The sequence below is a fragment of the Adiantum capillus-veneris genome, chromosome 12, assembly GCF_014529385.1.
Source record: "Adiantum capillus-veneris isolate H3 chromosome 12, ASM1452938v2, whole genome shotgun sequence".
NCBI lineage: Eukaryota > Viridiplantae > Streptophyta > Polypodiopsida > Polypodiales > Pteridaceae > Adiantum > Adiantum capillus-veneris.
The window spans coordinates 78441824-78462804 of record NC_140942.1 but is presented as its reverse complement, the minus strand read 5'-3'; the positions used below and the strand labels follow the sequence as shown (position 1 = coordinate 78462804).

The window sequence follows — 20981 nt, the reverse complement described above, 5'->3', positions numbered from 1 at the left end:
GATTATGTCGGTATGGTATAAAGTGAAGAATATGGATGTGTATCTTCATCCACTATGAAAAGAGCTACAACAATTGTGGATTGACATAGAATTGGTGGATATGAGGTGATACACAGGATGACGCAATGCCTTGATTAGAGGTATTTTGATGTGGACCATGCATGACTATCTCGGACAGTAATAGAATTGCTCACGTGATACTCAAACTCAAACACTATAAACCTGTTTCTCTCATGTGGATTTATTGTCATGTGTGTACATGCAGGGCTCCAAACAAGCGGATACAAAGCATGCATCACATGTGGCCCTAGATTTAATGCACGTCGGGCACCCTCACTCAAGACGCAAATCTACAAAGTTCATCAAGCGTATCTTTCAAAGGATCACGAGTTACGCAATGGTTTTTTGGAAAGATAATTACCAAGGATGTCTACTTGAGCATGGTTAGATCAGAAGGAGACGTGTGATGACAGTTTGCCCCCAGGGATGAAGAGATTCTCTCTATGGTACAATATGCCATATTGGCTCAGACTCATGATCAATCACTAGATCAATTCAATGCACATATACAGGAATGTGGGTAATCTGTTATGGGACCATCTCATCAGCAAGAAAGATACTTTGGGAGCCAGAATTGACCTTAGAAATGCGGATCATACGGAGCAATATTGGCCATAGACAGCACCCGATGGATCGATAAAGCTACCTAAAGCACCATGGATTTTGACAGGAGTTCAGGAATGCAAAGTAAAAGAGATCATTTGATTCATGCATACGTCCACTGGCGTAATGCACTCGCTCCAAACATGTTTCACTAAAGAAGCAAAGCTTACTGGTTTGAAGTCACACAACTAGCATAAAATGTGTGAAATAGATCATAGTGGAATTGTGTAGCATATCCATCTATGGACTTTAATACCATTGCTAGACTTGTTTTGTAGTTTATTTTATCGGTGGCCATTGAGGGTGAAGTATGTTTGAAGTGAAATAGATCATAGTGAGAATTGCGTAGCATATCCGTGTGTGGACTTTAATACCATTGCTAGATTTGTTTTGCAGTTTATTTTACCGGTGGCCATTGAGGCTTGTCTGTCCCTTAGCGTCTGTACCAAAATCTACAAACTCGCAAAATTGGTGCAATGGATCTCTCAGAAGGAGATTGATGTAGGTTCCATACCATCCGCCAAACTAAACACTATGGAGGTTGTTTCCATGTTCAAGAAACACTTTCCTACCACCATGCTAACCATTCAAGTGCATCTTCTTGTTCACATAGTTCATGAGGTGGAAATAGCAGGCATAGTGCATTCCAGATCGATGTTCCTTTTAGAACGTTTCATAAAAATGGTCAAGGGATATGTGCGTCCAAAGGTACATTCAGAGGGTAGCATGGTAGAGGGTTGACTGAATTCAGAATTCCTAGTGTACATTGAAGAGTGGCTAGACAGATTCGATCCTGCCCAAGATACGCTTTGTCATAAAATCTAATATCTAGCTTACCCAAATGATTTTCTCATATTAAACTATTCATTTAATGTGGGAGAATAAACGGGAACAAGAGTTAGAATTGAGACATGTGCTTCTAGACCTATCTCAATAGGAGACCAAAAGGAGAGATGGTTGCATCTCAATATGGGTCCAAAAGGAGATGGTCTACCAAAGAGCAATGTGAAATAAGTGCTTCTAGACTTATCTCAGCAGGGGACCAAGAGGAGAGATGGTTCCATCTCAATACAGGTCCAAAAGGAGGTGGTCTATCAAAGCAACGTGCAACTAATGGAGCTTAAAAAACCTTAGGGTTAGCTTCATTAAAGACCTCCAATGGTTAGTATTAAAGTCCTATGACCTTAGGAAAGCTAGTTGAGGTGGGAACCCGACCTAAGCTTGAGGTGCTTGTCATGCTTGATGACTAAGGTGCTTGAGGTGCTTGTCGTGCTTGATGACTAAGGTGCTTGAGGTACTTGTCCTGCTTGATGACTAAGGTACTTGAAGTGCTTGTCATACTTAATGAGGAAGGTGCTTGAGAAGCTTCCCATGCACGGGGGATAAAGTGATAGAGTCAAAAAGAGACCCTACAAACTTTATGAGAAAGGTGCTTGAGAAGCTTCCCATGCATGGGGGGGTAAGGTGCTTGAGTCAAAAAGAGACCCTACAAAGGAGGGGGAAATACCCAAAGTTAGGGTAATATTTGACTTAACCTCCCACTCACCCAAAGGGCATCCCTTTTCTCAAGGGGCACATGGGACACATGTCAGGCTCTCCTTATGCTTAGCCACATGGTGTGCTTGAATGCTATTGGTTGGGCTAAAGAGGGGTCCAATGAGCTTCTAGCTCCATCTGAAAAATATCTAGATATTTTCAAGCTCTCTCTCTCTCTAAGGGGTAAGGAGGACACTTGTCCAAAGACTACCCATGTACTTGAAATGCATGTTGCATATGATTGGCTAGGGGGAGAGGGGTCCAATGAGCTTGAGGCATGTACAAAAAGTAGAACTCTCCCCAAGCAAGCAAGGGGTGTGCTGGGGGGGTATACACCACACACACACTCATTTTGTGGATTCATTCTCACTTGGTGAAAGTTGAGTAACTCCACCTCCTTCTCTAAGCTTGTGAGAAGTGAGAGCCTACACCAACACTCTTGGCTATGGAATGCAAATCCAACCAAGAGCCATGCTTCAATGCTTAAGCTTGCCATCTTCTCCATCTTCATTACTAAGCTATTATGTATGCCAGCAAGAAGAGTGATGATAAGTGAGGAACTATTTCTTTTTCCTATGGAATGTTTCTTTTCCTCTTCCCTACCCTAATTCCCCGCTAGCTCTCTCCACCTTCGAAGGTGTTTGAGGTCTTGGAACTGAGGCTTGGGATAATTAATGCTTTCTACAAAGTTTATGTTATGCTTGTGATGCATGAAGTTTTCCATCTTCATCGCATCACCTAGGTCACAAGGAACACAAAGATTGTATCGTACCAACTCTCTCTTGATGGAAGACTCATTATCGTATTTGGTTGTAGTATAAGTCATACACGGTACCATGGTGTAAAGGTCGACATTTCAAGGTGAAAAAAAATAATAAAAAGTTTTTTACACAAGATTGTGAAATCATGGCAAAATTCAAACGATCTCGTCGACGACGGTCCTCTGATGCAAATCATGTGGTGACTAAACTCACGTACTTCGGCACGCTACAAGAAATTTTGAGGATAGAATATAGAGGATTTTTTGTGCATTTGTCTGACTTGCAATGGTTCAAGATAAACATGGAGGGTTGCAACGCTACTGTGTGCAGAGGAGAGTCAAGTTTCCTTGAGGTGGACTCAACCAAAAAGTGGACCAACCTTTGAGACAATTTCGTACTACCCAAGAATTATGAACAAATAAGTCTGTAAATACTTAGCATCCAACTTTAGAAAACTGGTGATATGGAAGCACTCATGTAAGTTAGGTGGCTCTTGCAAGTGGTATTCCATCCTACAAAGTCTGCACCAAACTGGTGGTATGTCATAGAGGTAGCCCCTTGTTGTGCACAGATGTATAAGGGCTACAATTTTCCAATCACCTTGGCATCTGTGGAGGAGATCAGAGAGGATGTTCATTTGGAAGCCACTAAGGTGGTGTGAGACGAGCCTAGCGCTACTACTCTCTATGGGATGCATGCGAAGAACCTACAAAATGAAATGGAGTACATTTGCCTACACAGAGAGCTCTATATGGACATAAGGAGTTATGTTGAGTTATGCGAGGATGAGAGAGAGAACTCTTAAAGCCATAGACATTGTATCTGGGCAATTTTGCTCCCTTTTATCATATAAATTGTATTCACATGGAGTTTTTCCCATTATTATCTCAATGCTAAACTTGTGAAATTTAAATTGTGAATCAAATTATAACTTATTTGGATTTTCTTTCTCCATTCATCATTAAGATTTAATGTTCGTATATTCAATGCAGGTATGGGTGATGATTAGTTTCTTGCTTCCTTGGACCTTGACCAGAGGAGGTGGTATGAGGACTACCATCACTCTGGTACATAGTTGTATCATTCCACTCCTTCAGAGTCTCTGTCTGCTTTGGAGCGATCAGCACGCTCTGAGAGTTTGGTGTCGACTAGACGATCTGCACACTCCTCTAGGCATCAACGCTCTAGTGGTGCCTATGGTTGCTGTGGAGAAGGCACCGTTGATGCTCCTACATCACCTCGTAGTTGTCGAGGCTCCTTACCTCCCCCTTCTTTTCTCGCCCCAACACCATCCACGACGTCCCCCTCTACTCCACATTTTGCATGGCTATTGGCCGTTCTTGGCTACACACCACTCGCTACTGCTCTGGGACTCACCCCACTCAGCACTCCTCTCTTCAAGGCACAGAATCCAGTGGAGACACCTGCAGCCCATAGCCCCATTAGGATGCCACGCAAGACCCTACCAAGATGCCTAGAGTGACACCCAGGTTCATGTGTCACAGGCGAGAGGGCTTGTCGTACTCGGTCAAGTTTTCCCTCATGGTAAGCAAACTCCAACTAGAGAGATAACCTTTCCAATTGGATTGGTTGGTGCTAATGTGCATTCTTATCATATCCTTTAGCACAAGATTAACACTTGTAATATGCATATCCTCTCTAGATGATTGACAATAATGAGGTGTGTTTTCCCACTATTTATAGACAGTCCTCCAAAATGACTTGTAAATAGGGATTACAATTCCTTGCAACATTCCTTAGTAATCATCGATGTTATGAATAGTAGAATGAACCTCATTGTACCGGCACGCCATGCATGCATATTAGAGAATTAGTGGTTAATCCCTTAGCTTCAATGACAGTCTCAACAATGTGATCCAATGACATATCACCTTGCACAATTTGTACTTGCATGGATACATCACAATTCAATATTGCTAAACATAAAATGTGAGCTTATATATATATATATATATATATATATATATATATATATATATATATATATATATATATATATATATTTGTCAATTCTTCAAACTTGTGTGCCGTTATCCTTGATTCTAAATCAATGGATAGTACTTTGGCATGGAATAGAAGCCTTGATTCATCTTAAGGCTATCAAAGCACTTTGCTTTTCACAGCAAAGAAATATTTTCAAATGTTGGTAAATTTAGAGCTATCAAATGTACCATGCATGCCCTCATGGCTTGGTTCATATTGATCTCCAGTGAAAAATCAGGGAGACATGTTGCAAGGTTTCCCTAAGTTCATATGTTGAGAGCATATTCTAAACTTTGGAAACTTCTAGGCAATATGCCCTAAAGTGAATCCTTTCAAGTTATAGAAGTCGATCAAAAAAATGAGATAGAATGGATCCTGAGTGCTCATAGCTAACAAGTGCTCCTGTTGACAAAAAGATGTCAAATCAAAAGAAAATTAACCTTGTCGAGCTTTCAGATAGAATCGGCCTTGCCAATCATGCATCGTATTGAGAATCCTTAGATTGCCCAATCTTGAAATAGATAGCTCAAGAAGCTTAGCTATCAAATTTCATCTTAACTACCAAACTCTTCTTGACCGAAGCAACATTTGTTGTCAAGTTGGCATTGTAGAAAATTTTGCAAGAGAAATAAGTTCAAAATGTGAAACTAAAATTTGACGTACTTACCAACTTTCTCTAAACCCCACCCTTGGCATCAAAAGTTGTAGTATCACTTGGTGTGATTTTGCTCATGCACTAGTAGAAGTCCACATACAAAATCGTGTCTGAAGTCCAGCTCATGGGGAGATATCTCTACATCCTTCACCAAGGCTAGCAACAGTGAATCTATGTATGCTTGTCATGTTTGTAAAACTCTGCAAAACTCAAAGATAACATATGCTAGAGAAAATTCCAGCTTTACCTTTCTTAGGATCTCTATATGCATCAGCTACGACCAATCAAATGATTAAAAATTAAAAGAAGTCACCTTGTTCAAGGTGTTACCATATACATGTGGTAGTGATGTGTGTGAACACACTTAGGAATGACGGGGCATTTTTTCCCTCGCTAGGAGGTTTTTTCCCCCATGCATTGTATGTACACCCATCACCCTAGGGCTAACTTGTCTTTCCATTGCACACTAAATAATACACTCTCTATTGTGTGCCTTGAGCTTCCTTCGTCTTCTCTAAGTTTTGTGGATTTTCTTGCAACCCTAATTCCAACAATTGGTATCAAAGCAAGTTGCGTCATCTCGGGTTTAGTTGTCAGCAGCTCCAGCACACGCCTGTCACTTTCTCCGATTTCAGTGAGCTTTGGAGAGCGTTCGTAGGTCGCTCAGATTTTTGAATCGGACTCATTTCGGCCTCTATTTCCACTACAAGTAGTATTGTGAAAGATATTTCGTCATTTTGTGCAAAATTTCTATCAGTGTGGTTTTTTGCATAGCATGTCCCTTACAATCTTCTACGGTTTGTGCTATATAGCATGTGTTGTTCCCGCTTTGTTTCTCCTCTTTACAGATAGTTTTCACATCAAGTGTAGTCATTTGCATGGCCGACACAACACAGATGTGTTCAAGATGTTTGCTGATGAGGACACATTGGATGGGGATAATTACCCCATGTGGGCTTACATGACAAAACATATTCTTGTGTCAAAGGGTATCTAGAATATTGTGCAGGGCATTGATGTACGTCCTGGTGTCGAGGATGTAGGTGATGTTGAAGATGTTGTAAGTCTTGCTACAAGGATTCCTATTGTTAGGATTGTTTTGCCTATGACAGAACAAGCTCGTTGAGAAGATGCATAGGCTCATGCATTGATTGCGTTCTCTATGAAGCGCACTATTACTTCTCACATTCGTTCAGCAAAACTTGCAAAACAGGCTTGGGATATTCTGGCTGGTTTCTATCAAGTCGCAATGAGGCTGAAATTGCATTGTTGCATAAAGAGTTGGAGTCAAAGATTATGCATGAGGAAGATGATATGGACACTTTCCTTGTTGGTGTCAAGGATATCAATGAGCAACTTATTTCTATAGGTGAAGTCATTTCAGACAGTTCCCTTGTGCAAACTGTTCTTGATGCCTTGCCAGATTTTTACTAGACTTTTGCTAGTACTTGGAGACTTATGAACCCAAGGAAATCCTGAAGTTGTCAAGTTTGATGCATTATACACATTGTTGTTGCAAGAATTGCTTTCCAGAAAAAACAAGACTAGACAGTATGCAGTTGAGCAGGCCTTTATTGTTGCTCAAAGAAAAGGTGGTTACAACAATGCAGCCACTTCTTATGGTTCTTCTACGAGTGGAAAATCATATGTTCCTAATGATTTTGCTGGCTGAATTTTTTCTGAAAATTCGGGTGATAAGGACAAAAAGAAGATGCATTTCCATTATTGTAAAGCTAATGATCATTTGATCAAGCAGTGTCCTAAGTTGAAGGCCAAAGAGGCTAAGAAGAAAGAGGGTGGTTGCACTACAAATGAAACTATTGTTGAGTCTTCTATGAAAGGAGTCTGTGATGCTGATGCTGATCTTGGGGGGCTCACTATGTGTAAAACTACCATATCACGTGCGTTCAAGACATGTTTGTTGTTTGGCAGACAAAGCAATGGTCTCCAGAGAAAGGAGTCACATTTTTCAGGGAATCTACATTTTTGCGGAAATCTCATTCTTTTGTAAAAGAGATTCTCTAAGCCGAGAGCTTGTAAAGAAATTTTTGATTATTTTTTCGAGAGCATTTGTATAGTGGAGATCCAGTTAGAGGTTTAGGACTTTTTGGCCGGACAAGCCATTTGTAAAGACCTAAACTATAAAGGTCAATTTTGTAAGTTTGAACCTCATCATCTTTTATCACAAGTTTTGAAGAAGACAACGTACGTTTGAGAGCTTCCTCTTGCTCCAACTTGTAATCTTCGCTATTGTGGCTACGGTAATCCGAATTCAAATTCATTTATTGCATTGTGTTCCTCTTACTTTGCTCTTCCATTCAAGTGTAAGCATTCAAGATTTGGTGTAGGTGCTCAACTACACGTTTGAGACCTTAAATCGTTGTTTTGAGTGTTTAAATGCGTATTTTATGTTGTTTTTACCCTAGGAGAGGCTTCAAGGACCCTTTGGGATCATCTGTTCATTGTTTTGGCTGACTTTGGTACGAACGATCGCGATCCATGTACCTCTCCAGAATGTTGTGATAGTGATAGGATAGATTCTAAATAGTCCCATGTAGCTTCCCTTCAAGTTTGGTACGAATCCGATACGATTTGCATGGTAAAGGGGCATGACGACTGTAGAGCTGTGTAGAAGGACATAGGCAGATTACTTGGCTTTAGTGCGTATGATTTGCTTGTTGCAGAGTTAGCAGTTGCATCTCATCGAGTTCACTTCATTAGGAATGACACCCTAGTGAGTTTCCATGCCTCATCCTGGTCGCTTCCCTTGTATTGATATTTTAGGTTGATGCGTGAGAGCTATGCTATGGACGTCCGTCACGGCGACCCGCAAACATTGGCACTGCTTCCGGGGAATGCACCTTAGGTTATGAGTGACCGAGTGCGCAGTTAGCTTCCTTAAAAGAATATCAATCCACAAATCCATTTTACACCTCAGTTAGGCTGCTAGACAGGGGTTTAGAGCTTAGTGGAGTCTAGAGTCAGTGGACCGGCTAGATCCTCTCTTAGGAGATTTAGGGAGTTGTGGTGAGAGTGTTCAAAGCATTTTTTCAATTTCTCTAATTCGATTGAGTAGTGAAATCTCACCCAGAATCCGTCTTGTTTTGTTTGATTCATTTCTTTATGTTCTTTCATTTCTATACTTAGGAGTAGGATAAGTAATTCGCATTCCAATCAGATTTGGGGCAAAAGTTAGAGTCGAGAAACCAGGAAACCATAACTTTGGCAAAAAGGCCATAAGACTCTGAAATTTAGAAAATCTGACCAAACAGGGTTGATATTGATTCAAATCACCAAGTGGTAGCACAAAACACTGTAAAACACTTGTCAGAGGGAGCAGACTAAATTTCATCAGATTTGGCTCATGTACTACGATCGTGATTGGTGTACCTCTGTGCCAGAATTGGACAAGAATTGTTGTGTGTCTTCCTGATAAGATTCTAAACAAGTTTTTCTAAAGCAACCACACCCAAAAACATCAAAAATCAAGAAAATCAGGCTACTTGGGCAAAACTAGCCTAACAAACCCAAAAAGTGCAAAATCTTGTCTTTTAGTGATCCAAATGCTAAGTGAATGGGGAAATAGCCTCAAAACACCTTTGCCAACAAGCACACCAAAATTGGTCTGATTGGGCCTTTGTACTACGATCGCGATCGGTGTACCTAAGTGCCAGGTTTTGACCAGATTTCATCTGTGGGATCCTCAGGTGTATATAAACATAAAAGTATACTGGACTAAGAGCCAGAAACCTCAAAATACCTGTCAAACCATCTGAGTATTGATCCAAGTCGGAAATTGATATATTGACATAGAAATTGACTTTCATCAGGATCATATACATCAAATTGGGTATAGACTATTAGGAATTGGATCGATCTAGCTAGGGTGGATGAAAGAGAAATATAGTGTCAATGTGTGAGTGTGTGTGTAAGCAAGATTATCACTCAAGTGAATTAGGTTCCAAGATAGAATTAGCTTGGACTAATAACACAATCTTGAGTATGGACTTAGCTTAGCACAAGCTCACCATAGACAAGCATGTAGTGCAAAATGGAGTTGTTGTTTATTCATTCATGAAATGAGCTTTAAGTAGCTCTACAACCTTGCTCCACATTATGTGGGATAAATCCACTCTCCTCTCCTTGTCTCACACTTTAGGACAAAGCTCACACTTTACAATCCTCCCCTTGAGGTTTGGACTATGACAAGATACTGAAGATGCATGATCCACATAGGCTAGCAAAATCCACATAGGATGGTGATATCCACACAGGAAAATAAAGTCCACAAAGGATGATGATATCCACACAGGATGATAAAATCCACACAAGAAAAATCCACAAAGGATGGTGATGTCCACATAGGGCGATAAGCTGGTATCCACACAAGAAAAAGTCCTCCCCTACAAGTAAAGAGTCTGCATCTTCAAAATGGGTCTTCATAAAAGACAACGTTGCTCTCGTCTTCATCCTTTTTGTCTTCTACTATGTGAGATGATCCTCTGTCAGGTCTCTTGCCTTCGTTGCTTCTGCTGTTGCTTCTAACTGCTTCATGGTCTTTGACTTCGTATCCTCCCCTCAAACGAGTGCTTCTGTCCCCCTTTTTGTTGTGCAATCAGGCTTATTCCATGCGTCATAATGACATGCAACAATATGTTAAAATATCCTATGAAAAGGTTTATGCAAAAATTAATGCTCTCTTCCATCTTGGTCATACTCCGAGAGCCCAAGCATGCGGTGTTTCTCATAAAAATAGAGAGATTTTAGCAATTTGGAGACTCTCCAATGCCAATGTCTATCCCATTACAAAAGCACATAATGTCATCCATGTAGAAAAATACAATTACATACATTGCAAGAAGTTGTTGTGCTTGGCTGCAAGATTTCAATTTGTACTTTGGAATTTCCCTTCAATGTGAAGCTCCTCTTCACTGTCGGTGAAGCCCCTCTTCACAGATAGGGGAAATAACTCTTTGTTTTTGCTTTTGATGCTTGAAAAAACTCCTTGTAGCTTGGTAATGCCGCGGTTGGTGAGAATGGCCCATTTGGCAGCCCTTGGAGTGCTCGATGGTTTTAGAGTGGCTTTTCGTGTGTTCCCTCTTTGAAGTTAGCCTTTGAAGGGTTCTTTTGAAGTTCCGGTGGGACACTCCCCTTGGACAAATATGTGAGCCAAAGGGTTGTCCGTGGGTTGGAACTCTTGAGGTAGTAACCTCGCGGGAAGGTGATCTTGATTGGAGTGCTCGAGGCCCGGGAGCAGCGCGGGAAGAGCCTTTTATGAGGTGCTTAAGGCTTCGAGCCTTTAGAGTAGTGGGGCCGCGGGATAGGGTGCTAATGCCAGTGGGCAAGGTAGGCACAGCCGTGCAGCAGGGCACCTTGCCGGGCAGGCGCGAGCAAAACAGTCAACCTCCGGGCAACAGGTAGCTCATCCGGGCAGCAGGGGCAGTCTGGGTAACAGTCGAAAAAGCTTATGCGTGTGAGCACTCCCCAGCGGACCCGCCAGCCTTCAAAAGCTCCTTTTCATGGAATTTTCGGGTCCGCCCACTCTCCCCAATTTATCCAAGGGTTTTGACCCCGAAACCTCAAGCCAAGATTAGGATTCCTATTTTGGGCTAGCCAACAAGCCCACGGGACTTGCTTGTTTAAGAGCTCCGAAAAGCAAGCTGTTAAGCCAAGCTCGGTAGTCCCTTTCCCACACAAACTCACACACACACCTATTTTTAGGCAAAGTTGGGGATGGAGTTTTAGGGGGTTCTCGAGCTCGGATTTGAGTGCTTAGGGACTCTATGGAGAGCTTGCGAGGAGAGATTCGAGATGAGGTGATTAAAGCTTGATAAGTATAAAATCGGAAAGATTAATTGAAGATGCGAACAACTAGAAAACTGACACAAAAATGACTAGAGCATGCAAAAATTGGATACTAATCTTATCCCTAACAAAGCCTGTCTAGCCATGGAGGGTAGTGGCCTCTTGGTTGTGCCAAGGACATGCCCACACATAACTAGATTAGTGCTTAATTAGTGAGATGCAACTAGTTATGAAAAATGTTAATGGGCCATAACAATGAAATGCTAATCGATTTAATGGAGATGCTAATGATTAACACACACTAATGCATAATAACAATCCTATCTAGCACACCATGTCTCTGATACCAAATGTTAGGAATTGGATCGAGCTAGCTAGGGTGGATGAAAGAGAAACGTAGTGTCAATGTGTGAGTGTGTGTGTGTGTAAGCAAGATTATCACTCAAGTGAATTAGGTTCCAAGATAGAATTAGCTTGGACTCATAAACACAATCTTGAGTATGGACTTAGCTTAGAACAAGCTCACCATAGACAAGCATGTAGTGCAAAATGGAGTTGTTGTTTATTCATTCATGAAATGAGCTTTAAGTAGCTCTACAGCCTTGCTCCACACTATGTGGGATAAATCCACTCTCCTCTCCTTGACTCACACTTTAGGACAAAGCTCACACTTTACATAGACTATACAGAGGAAGAGCATGTACACAGGACGACCCCAGATAGCTTTCATATCCCAAAACAAACACCAAAATCAAGTCACAAATTCGGGAAAACAGACACTTCCAACCAAGAACTGGTAAAAGCTTGACTTTTTGGGGTTTGAATACAAAAGTATTTGGTGGGTAGCCTTAAAATAGCCCAGTAAACAAGCTAGTGAAGTTTCATCAAATTTGGGCACTGTACTACGATCGCGATCGGTGTACCTTTGTGCCAGAATTGACTACCTGTTCATAGACCTAGACTATTTAAGATATCAGGAGTTGTCAAAACCCAAATTGGACATACTGTCAATAATCTGCAAGCAAAATTGTGTTGAAGTCGTTGTGAAGTCGTTAAATCTGCTGATAGTTGGAATGATACAATGATCTCATAGCCATCAAGTGTATTCATTTGCAGAGACCAATCAAGTAACAATCCATGCAGTCGTGCGAGTTGGAAGATCACTCCATCTCCATGTAAGAGGTTTGTATTCAATCGGTAAATTCCACTTTCTTCATGTTTTTGAGATCGGGAAAACAAATCAACAACCAACACCGAAATTTAGCGGATCAAGCAAGTGTTTTATCAACGGAGGAGAGTGTAAACCAAGGTGTAGTACGACCGTTAGAGTTGATCCTTGAAGGAAGTATTTCCGATACTTCTTCAGAGAGATCTTACGAGTATTTCACGGAACACTTGGGACATTTAAATCTAAACAAAAGAGAAAACATAGCAACAGGACCATCAAACCCTTCGGCCACAATGAAGCTATTGTTCATCAAGTATCAGTATGACAACAAGCAAGGTGCCAAGTACAAAGATGGTATGGACCGCTACTGTGTGAAAATAGAAGATAGACCAAGTGAGTTCAAGGACTTAGTGCATGTGAGCTAGAGCGGAGATAGGTACCTAGATGACAAAGGTATCATGTACTTGGTAGTCCTGAATCCTAACATTGTGGACAAGTGGGGATTGATGGGCACGAAAGCCAAAGTAGATGAGGAACTTGAGGAGAAAGCACCAATAATGAGCTTCCCTGATGTGAGGTTAAGACGAGAAAACAGAACTTTGAGAGTAAACACAGACAACGTCTACGTGGGATTATACAAGTATAATAATGGAGAGCAAGATCTCTATTATAGATGCGAGGAACCCTATGTCGGAGAGTCGACAGAGCGGAAAAGACTTTATGTCTTCGCCTACACAGAGGGATCAGAAACGAAAATCGTCGCATACGACAAATATGGAAGACGATACGCAACAATCGATAAAAAGGAGTTGGAAGGATATACGTACGTTCGGGGACCACTCTACCAGTATTATGTCACTCGAAGCCCATAGAGACCAGCACCTACAAATGTCATGCCAGACCCGATGGCAACAGGTGGAGAGAGGATTTATGTAGCCGATTCTTTCAGTCAACCTCAGTATTCTATGCCAAACCCCATGGGAACATTACATCCCAGAGAGTCAATGGCTATGAATCGAGGTAGTGCGGTTCCTATCTCTACACATACCGTAGTAGGTCCGATATTTGCAGCCACACCATCACATTTGCCTCCTAGTAGTAGATTCGTGGGGCAGGGGAGCCAACGAGAGAAACCACGACATCCATGATGTACGGGAACGATTAAGTCAAGACACGGGAGCATTGAGATTGGTCACAGACCATAGACGGATAAGGCCATCCCAGGTAGCGAAGTGCATGCCAAAGAAGTATAGCGGATCAGGGGATCCATATGCCCATGTGTCGCTCTTCAAGAAAGTCTTAAGAGTAGAGCAGATCACTAATTTCCATACTCAATATGAGGGATTCGGGCTGACCTTGGAAGGGACGGCCTTAACATGGTTTCAACCTTTGAACCCTGAAACTTGTCCAAATATTGAACATGTATTGCGGGAGTTCGCAAAAGAATTCTCAAAACGGGGTATAAAGCATAATACTGTATCACATATATATGCTTTTAAACAAAAGGAGAACGAAAAAGTGAAGAAGGCATCCTTGAGATTCAAGCAATACATTGAGAGGTGTCCAAGGAGAGAATTACCACAGGACGAGAGATTGTCTGTGCTCTTCATTGAAGGACTTAGAAAAGAAACCTTGAAAAAGGACCTTCACTTGAAAGCGTGTAGCACATTTGAACAGGTTACAAGGGAAGCTTTATATCTTGTTGATAACTGCAAAGAATATGGAGAAGTGTCAGAGGATACTGATTCAGTAAGCAGTGGCTCTTCATCTATTAAGAGTGGACCCTCTATCAAGAAAGATGCTCAGGCTTCTTTGATGCCGACAGCTGACCAAATGATAGAGGAAGTAACGAAGAGAATGCAGCAACATATGAGATCAAATCCGGTGATGAGACAGTCTCAGACGAGGAAATGTGACATATGTGGTGGGGATCACCCGACGCCGTGGTGCACACAACAACTGAAAGCACCAGTTGTGAATGGACGAGTACTCAAATGGTGCACCATAGAGCAAAAATGGATGAACCATGGCACGGATGGGTCTTTTTACAACAAAAAATATGTGAGGGAATGGCCGTATGGACCTCCAGTAGGACTACCCCATCCACCTCCTCCAAGATATCAAGTTGGGCCAAATGTGAATATGGTAGCAAGAGCAGACAGACCTCAACCTACGGTTGGGTCAACAACCTCCTTTACCACAGGAAAATAGGGCCATGATTAGGTATGCTCAACCTTACAAAGCATCACCAAGAACAAATAATACACCTCAAATTTCTTATTACGAGGAACCGAATGAGCCATACGTAACTGAACCTGAACCACAGATGTACGCAGACGAAGCCTATCAACCGTGGGGAAATAACGAGGGTATGGCACCACCAACGTACGTAGCACAACCTTCGAGGGATCAATATTTGGTGAACGAAAGAACGCTAATGTTCATTGCGAACCAGAACTACAAACCAAAAGGATATCCTAATAGGGCAGGACAACCTATGGGACCACCTCCTCAAAATCAACCACCAATTGGACCGTGCTATAACTGTGGAAGTACAGATCATTGGGAGCGTAGTTGTCCTTTCAAAGGAAAAAGAGTGAAAATTTTAGGGTTTTGTGACGGGTGTGGTCTGAATCACATACTGTCATATTGCCCAAGGAATCCAGACAACAAGGGAAAAGCAACTATGCATATTGTGGGGGTGTTACCAAGTGCAAGCAGTGGATCAGAAACCAAACCCATGATCCAAATCAATGCGGTAACCAGAGCCCAAGCCAAGGACTTAGAGAAAAACAAGCCATTGGAAGAAAAGGTCAAGTTGCCAATACCCACAGAAACGAGAGTTTATCTGTGAGAACACAGCGGAAATCCTGGAAGGCGAAACGAGACAGAATGAAAGCAAGAAGGATAAAAACCGAAATTGCCATGCAAAATTAATTACATGAAACGAAAGAGCAACTGAAACAAGAGAGAGATAGTAAAACTATTGAGGACAACAACAAGCCGAGGAAAGCATCCTCAGGGGGATCAGTCTTGGGAGAAAGTGCATTAGGTGAAATTTGGACTTACAAAGGGGCCCTTTAAGGAGTTTGACTTTACCTCTCTCTACCAAAACGGGCACATGGATAATTTTTGCAAACAAACTCCAAAGTTGGTAGAGATTTAACAGTTAAAATATCCTCTTCAAGCTCTATCTACTGATATATAGCATGCCATGAGATTCCTCATATTTTAGAAGATTCTTTTTTTTATTCACCTATGATGTGACAACTCTGTCGGAATCTAAGTGATGTTACCATATACATGTGGTAGTGATGTGTGTGAACACACTAGGACTGCCGGGGCATTTTTTCCCTCTTTAGGAGGTTTTTTCCCCCGTGCATTGTATATACGCCCATCACTCTAGGGCTATCTATCTTTCCATTGCACACTAAGTAACACACTCTCTATTCTGTGCCTTGAGCTTCCTTCGTCTTCTCCAAGCTGTGTGTGTTTCTCTGCAACCCTAATTCCAACAATTGGTATTAGAGCAGGTCACGTCCTCCCGGGCTTAGTCGTCAGCTGCTCCAACACACGCCTGCTCACTTTCTCCGATTTCAGTGAGCTTTGGCGAGCGTTCGCAGGTTGACAAAAATTTTGGAATAGCTCAAAGAGCTGGGTCTGCTCAGAATTTTGATTTGGGCTCATTTCGGCCTCCGTTTCCACTACAGGCAGTACTGCACAGTCTATTTCGTCATTTTGTGCAGAATTTCTGTCAGTGCCGTTTTCTGCATAACAGGTGCCTTATAGTCTTCTAGGGTTTGTGCTATATAGCACAGGTTGTTCACGCTCCTTACTCCTATTTTCGGGTAGTTTTCACATCAGGTGCAGCATTTACCATGGCTGACAACAACAACGCAGATGTGTTCAAGATGTTTGCTGCTGAGGACAGGTTGGATGGGGACAACTACCCTATGTGGGCTTATATGATGCAACATGTTCTTGTGTCAAAGGGTGTCTGGAACATTGTGCAGGGCAGTGATGTACGTCCTGGTTCTGAGGATGTTGCAGGTCTTGTTGCAAGGATTGCAGCTGTTAGAGTTGTTTTGCCTATGGTAGAACAAGCTCGTTGGGATGTTAAGGATGCGCAAGCTCATGCATTGATTGTGTTGTCTGTGAAGCGCACCATTGTTCCTCACATCCGTTCAGCAAAATCTGCAAAACAGGCTTGGGATATTTTAGCAGGTCTTTATGCAAGCTGCAATGAGGCTAAAATTGATTTGCTGCGTAAAGAGCTGGAGTCAAACATTATGCATGAGGAAGATGATATGGACACTTTCCTTGCTAGTGTCAAGGATATCAATGAGCAGCTTATTTCTGCAGGTGAAGTCATTTCAGAGAGTTCCCTTGTGCAGACTGTTCTAGATGCCTTACCAGATTCCTACCAGACTTTTGCAAGTACTTGGAGACTGATGACCCAAGGAAATCCTGAAGTTGTCAAGTTTGATGCATTATGCACATTGCTGTTGCAAGAGTCACTTTCTAGAAAAAACAGGACTAGGCAGCGTGCAGTTGAACAGGATTTTATTGCTTCTCAAAGAAAGGGTGGTAACATTAATGCAGCCACTTCTTATGATTCTGCTGCGAGTGGCAAAAATTCTGTTCATAATCCTTCTGCTGGCAGTACTTCGTCTGGCAATTCTGGTGATAAGGGCAAAAAGAAGATGCGTTGCCATTATTGTAAAGCCAATGATCACTTGATCAAGTCGTGTCCTAAGTTGAAGGCCAAAGAGGCTAAGAAGAAAGAGGCTGGTTCAACTACAAATGTAGCCATTGTTGAGTCTTCTGTGAAAAGAGATTGTGTTGCTGATGTTGATGCAGAATGGGCTTTTAGTGCAGAGTGCACTTACAATCATGATGTCCATGATGCATGCTTGTCACTTGCTGCAGATTCACATGTGTGGTATTTCGACAGTGGTGCTACAAAGCACATTACCTCACATCGTGAATTGTTTACCTCTCTCGAGTCTGTACCTCATGGCAATTCAGTCACTTGTGCCAACAACGCCTCTTATCCAGTTCAGGGAGTTGGAAAGATTGTGCTCATCGCTGCTAATGGCAATTCCTTCACACTTGTTGATGCACTTTATGTACCTGGGATCAAGAAGAATCTCTTGTCTGTATCCGCACTTGCTAGACTTTGACGTGTAGTCAAATTTGTGGATGATAGATGTACAGTTCATGATCTCAGTTTTGGTGATGAAATTGTTGCATCTGGGCTTTTGTGCCGTGGGATGTATAAGCTCACTTTGTATGACAAGTGTGGACAAAATTTTGCAAATGCTGTTGCAGATTCAAGGGCTATTTCAGATGCAAAACTTTGGCATGCACGTTTTGGTCATCTGAATTTTGCCAGTTTGCTGCGTTTGCAGAAATCTGATATGGTTGCTTCTTTGCCGCCTCTTGAAGCACCTGTCAAAAATTTTTGTGAAGGCTATATTTTGGGTAAGATGCAGCGTTCTAAGTTTCCAAAGGATGGTTCAGTTCGGGCCACATGCAGGTTGCAGCTTGTGCATAGTGATGTTTGTGGGCCCATGCAAACTCCGTCCTTGGGCAATTACCTGTACTTCGTGACTTTCATTGATGATTACTCCACGCATGCATGGGTATTTCCGCTTAAAGCGAAGTCCGAAGTTTTTATGTGCTTCAAACAATTTCTGGCTATGGCTGAAAATGTCTCGAAATGTACTATGGGCACCCTCCGTTCTGATCGAGGGGGGGAGTATATGTCTCATGAATTTAATGCATTTCTGGCTAGTCGTGGGATAAAACACCAATGTACAGTTCCTTATACACCTCAGCAAAATGGTGTTGCTGAGAGGAAAAACAGGTCACTGACGGAAATGGCACGATGTATGGTGAAAAGTCAAGCTTTGCCGCTTCTTTTTGGCTTGAGGCCATTATGTGTGCCACTTATGTACTTAACAGGTGTCCTACAAAAGCTTTGCAGTCTATTACTCCATATGAAGCATGGCATGATAGAAAGCCTTCTATTGAGCACATGCGTGTTTTTGGCTGTTTGGCATATGCTTTGGTGCCACAAGTGCAGCGCAGAAAATTGGATGATAAGGCTGTCAAATGTATTTTTGTTGGTTATAGTGTTGAAAGCAAAGGTTACAGGTTGTATCATCCACAAACAAAACGTATTCTGGTTTCTCGGGATGTAGTGTTTGTGGAAGATTCTGTTCAGCCCTTGCTGTCATGTACTAGAGACAGTAATGTAAGCTCACAGGACATTTATGACACTTTGTTGCCTCTTTTCAGTGGTGGAAATACGAATGTAAGTTCCAATGAGGCAAATGTACAGCCTATGGAAGTTTTTGAAAATGTTTTAGATCAGCCTATTACTGATGCAGATGTACATGATGTACTTGATGAGGAAAAAGCTGAAAATGAGCAGGCTAGAGGTATCCCAAAATGGCTGGTGCACACTTTGCATGAAAGTAAATTGGATGCACCTTTGTCTAGTTGTACTCGTTCAGGCTCTCGCCATGCATCTTATGCATCAGATTGTTATGCTTTGGCTGTGTCTAGCTTACATGATGTTGAGGAGCCTCTGACTTTTGATGAAGCACAAAATTCAGAAAATTGGATGGCTACCATGCAATCAGAATATGATGCACTTATAGAAAATGACACATGGACTTTATGTGATTTGCCTCCTGGCAAAAAGGCCATTGGTACGAAGTGGGTTTACAAGTTGAAACGCAAGCCGGATGGTGAGATTGATCGCCATAAGGCTCGACTTGTTGCAAAGGGTTATGCACTGCAAAAAGGCATAGATTATGAAGAGACTTTTGCTCCCACTTGTCGTATGACTACTGTGCATTGGCAGCTCATTTTGGTTGGGATGTACATCAATCAGACATTGTTACTGCTTTCTTGAATGGTGACATATTTGAGGAAGTTTATGTAACGCAGCCTCACGGTTTTGTCATAAAATGACAAGAGGACAAAGTGTGCAAATGTAACAAGGCTTTGTATGGGTTGAAGCAATCTCCCCGTGCTTGGTATGAGAAAGCTGACACTCATTTGGTCAAACAAGCCTTTCGTAACAGTCCAACAGAAAGCACATTGTATGTAAAGCGTGAGGGTGATGTACTTCTCATTGTGGTTCTTTATGTTGATGACTTGCTGATCACTGGACCAAATGAGAGACATATTGCTGAATTTAAGGATGATTTGAATGCTACTTTCAAAATGAAAGATTTGGGGCTGTTGCATCATTATTTGGGTATACAGTTTAAGCAGTGTGATGGTGGTATTTCCTTGTGTCAGAAAAGTTACATAGAGACATTGCTATGTAAGTTTGGACTTTAGGATTGCAAACCTATTGCCACTCCCATGGAAACAGGTTTGAAGTTGAGTCTACATGATGCTGGTGATCCTACTGATGTCACTCTTTACCAAACTGTTGTTGGCTACCTCATTTATGTATGCAACATGAGGCCGGATATTCAGTTTGCAGTCTCACAGGTCAACAGATTTATGCATAGCCTAGGGTCTAAGCATCGACAGGCTGTCAAGAGGATTTTCCGCTACCTTAGTGGCACTTTACATCTTGGCTTGTTTTATCCCAAGGGGGGATCATTGCCGCCAGACTTACATGCTTTTTCGGACTCAGATTGGGCTGGTTGTTTAGACACGCGAGTGTCCACAAGTGGTTTTTGTTTCATGCTTGGCAGTTCATGTATATCATGGTTGAGCAAGAAGCAACCTACTGTGGCCACTTTGAGTTGTGAGGCTGAGTACAGGGCAGTCTTCACAGCTACGATTGAGTGTGTATGGCTCAGACGCCTTATGGCTGATTTGGGTGTTGGACAGGACACTGCCAACACTATCTACACTGACAGTCAGAGCGCATTGGCAGTTGTGAGGAACCCAGTTTTTCATGCTCGCACAAAGCACATTGAGGTGCATTACCACTATGTCAGGGAGAGGTTCTCAGCAGGAGAGATCAGCTTGGCTTATGTGCCAACACAGGACAACCTTGCAGATCTTTTCACAAAGGCATTGTCTCGTGAGAAGCTTGAAGCTTTCCGCAAAGCTTTGGGCTTACTCCCCTTTGTGGACTGATCATGTCCTCAGGGCATGGCACTTCTCTTTACTCATGTGCCAGCTCTCGTTCACCGCATCACTCCAGGGGGGATTTGTTACCATATACATGTGGTAGTGATGTGTGTGAACACACTAGGACCACTGGGGCATTTTTTCCCTCTTTAGGAATTTTTTCCCTCCGTGCATTGTATATACGCCCATCACTCTTGGGCTATCTATCTTTCCATTGCACACTAAGTAACACACTCTCTATTGTGTGCCTTGAGCTTCCTTCGTCTTCTCCAAGCTGTGT

General features: G+C 42.1%; 1 pseudogene; it reads left to right on the top strand.

Moving 5' to 3' along the window:
• The first annotated feature begins 249 nt into the window (after positions 1–249).
• LOC147445998 (uncharacterized) overlaps positions 250–20981 on the top strand; it is a 107364-nt pseudogene continuing 86632 nt past the window's right edge.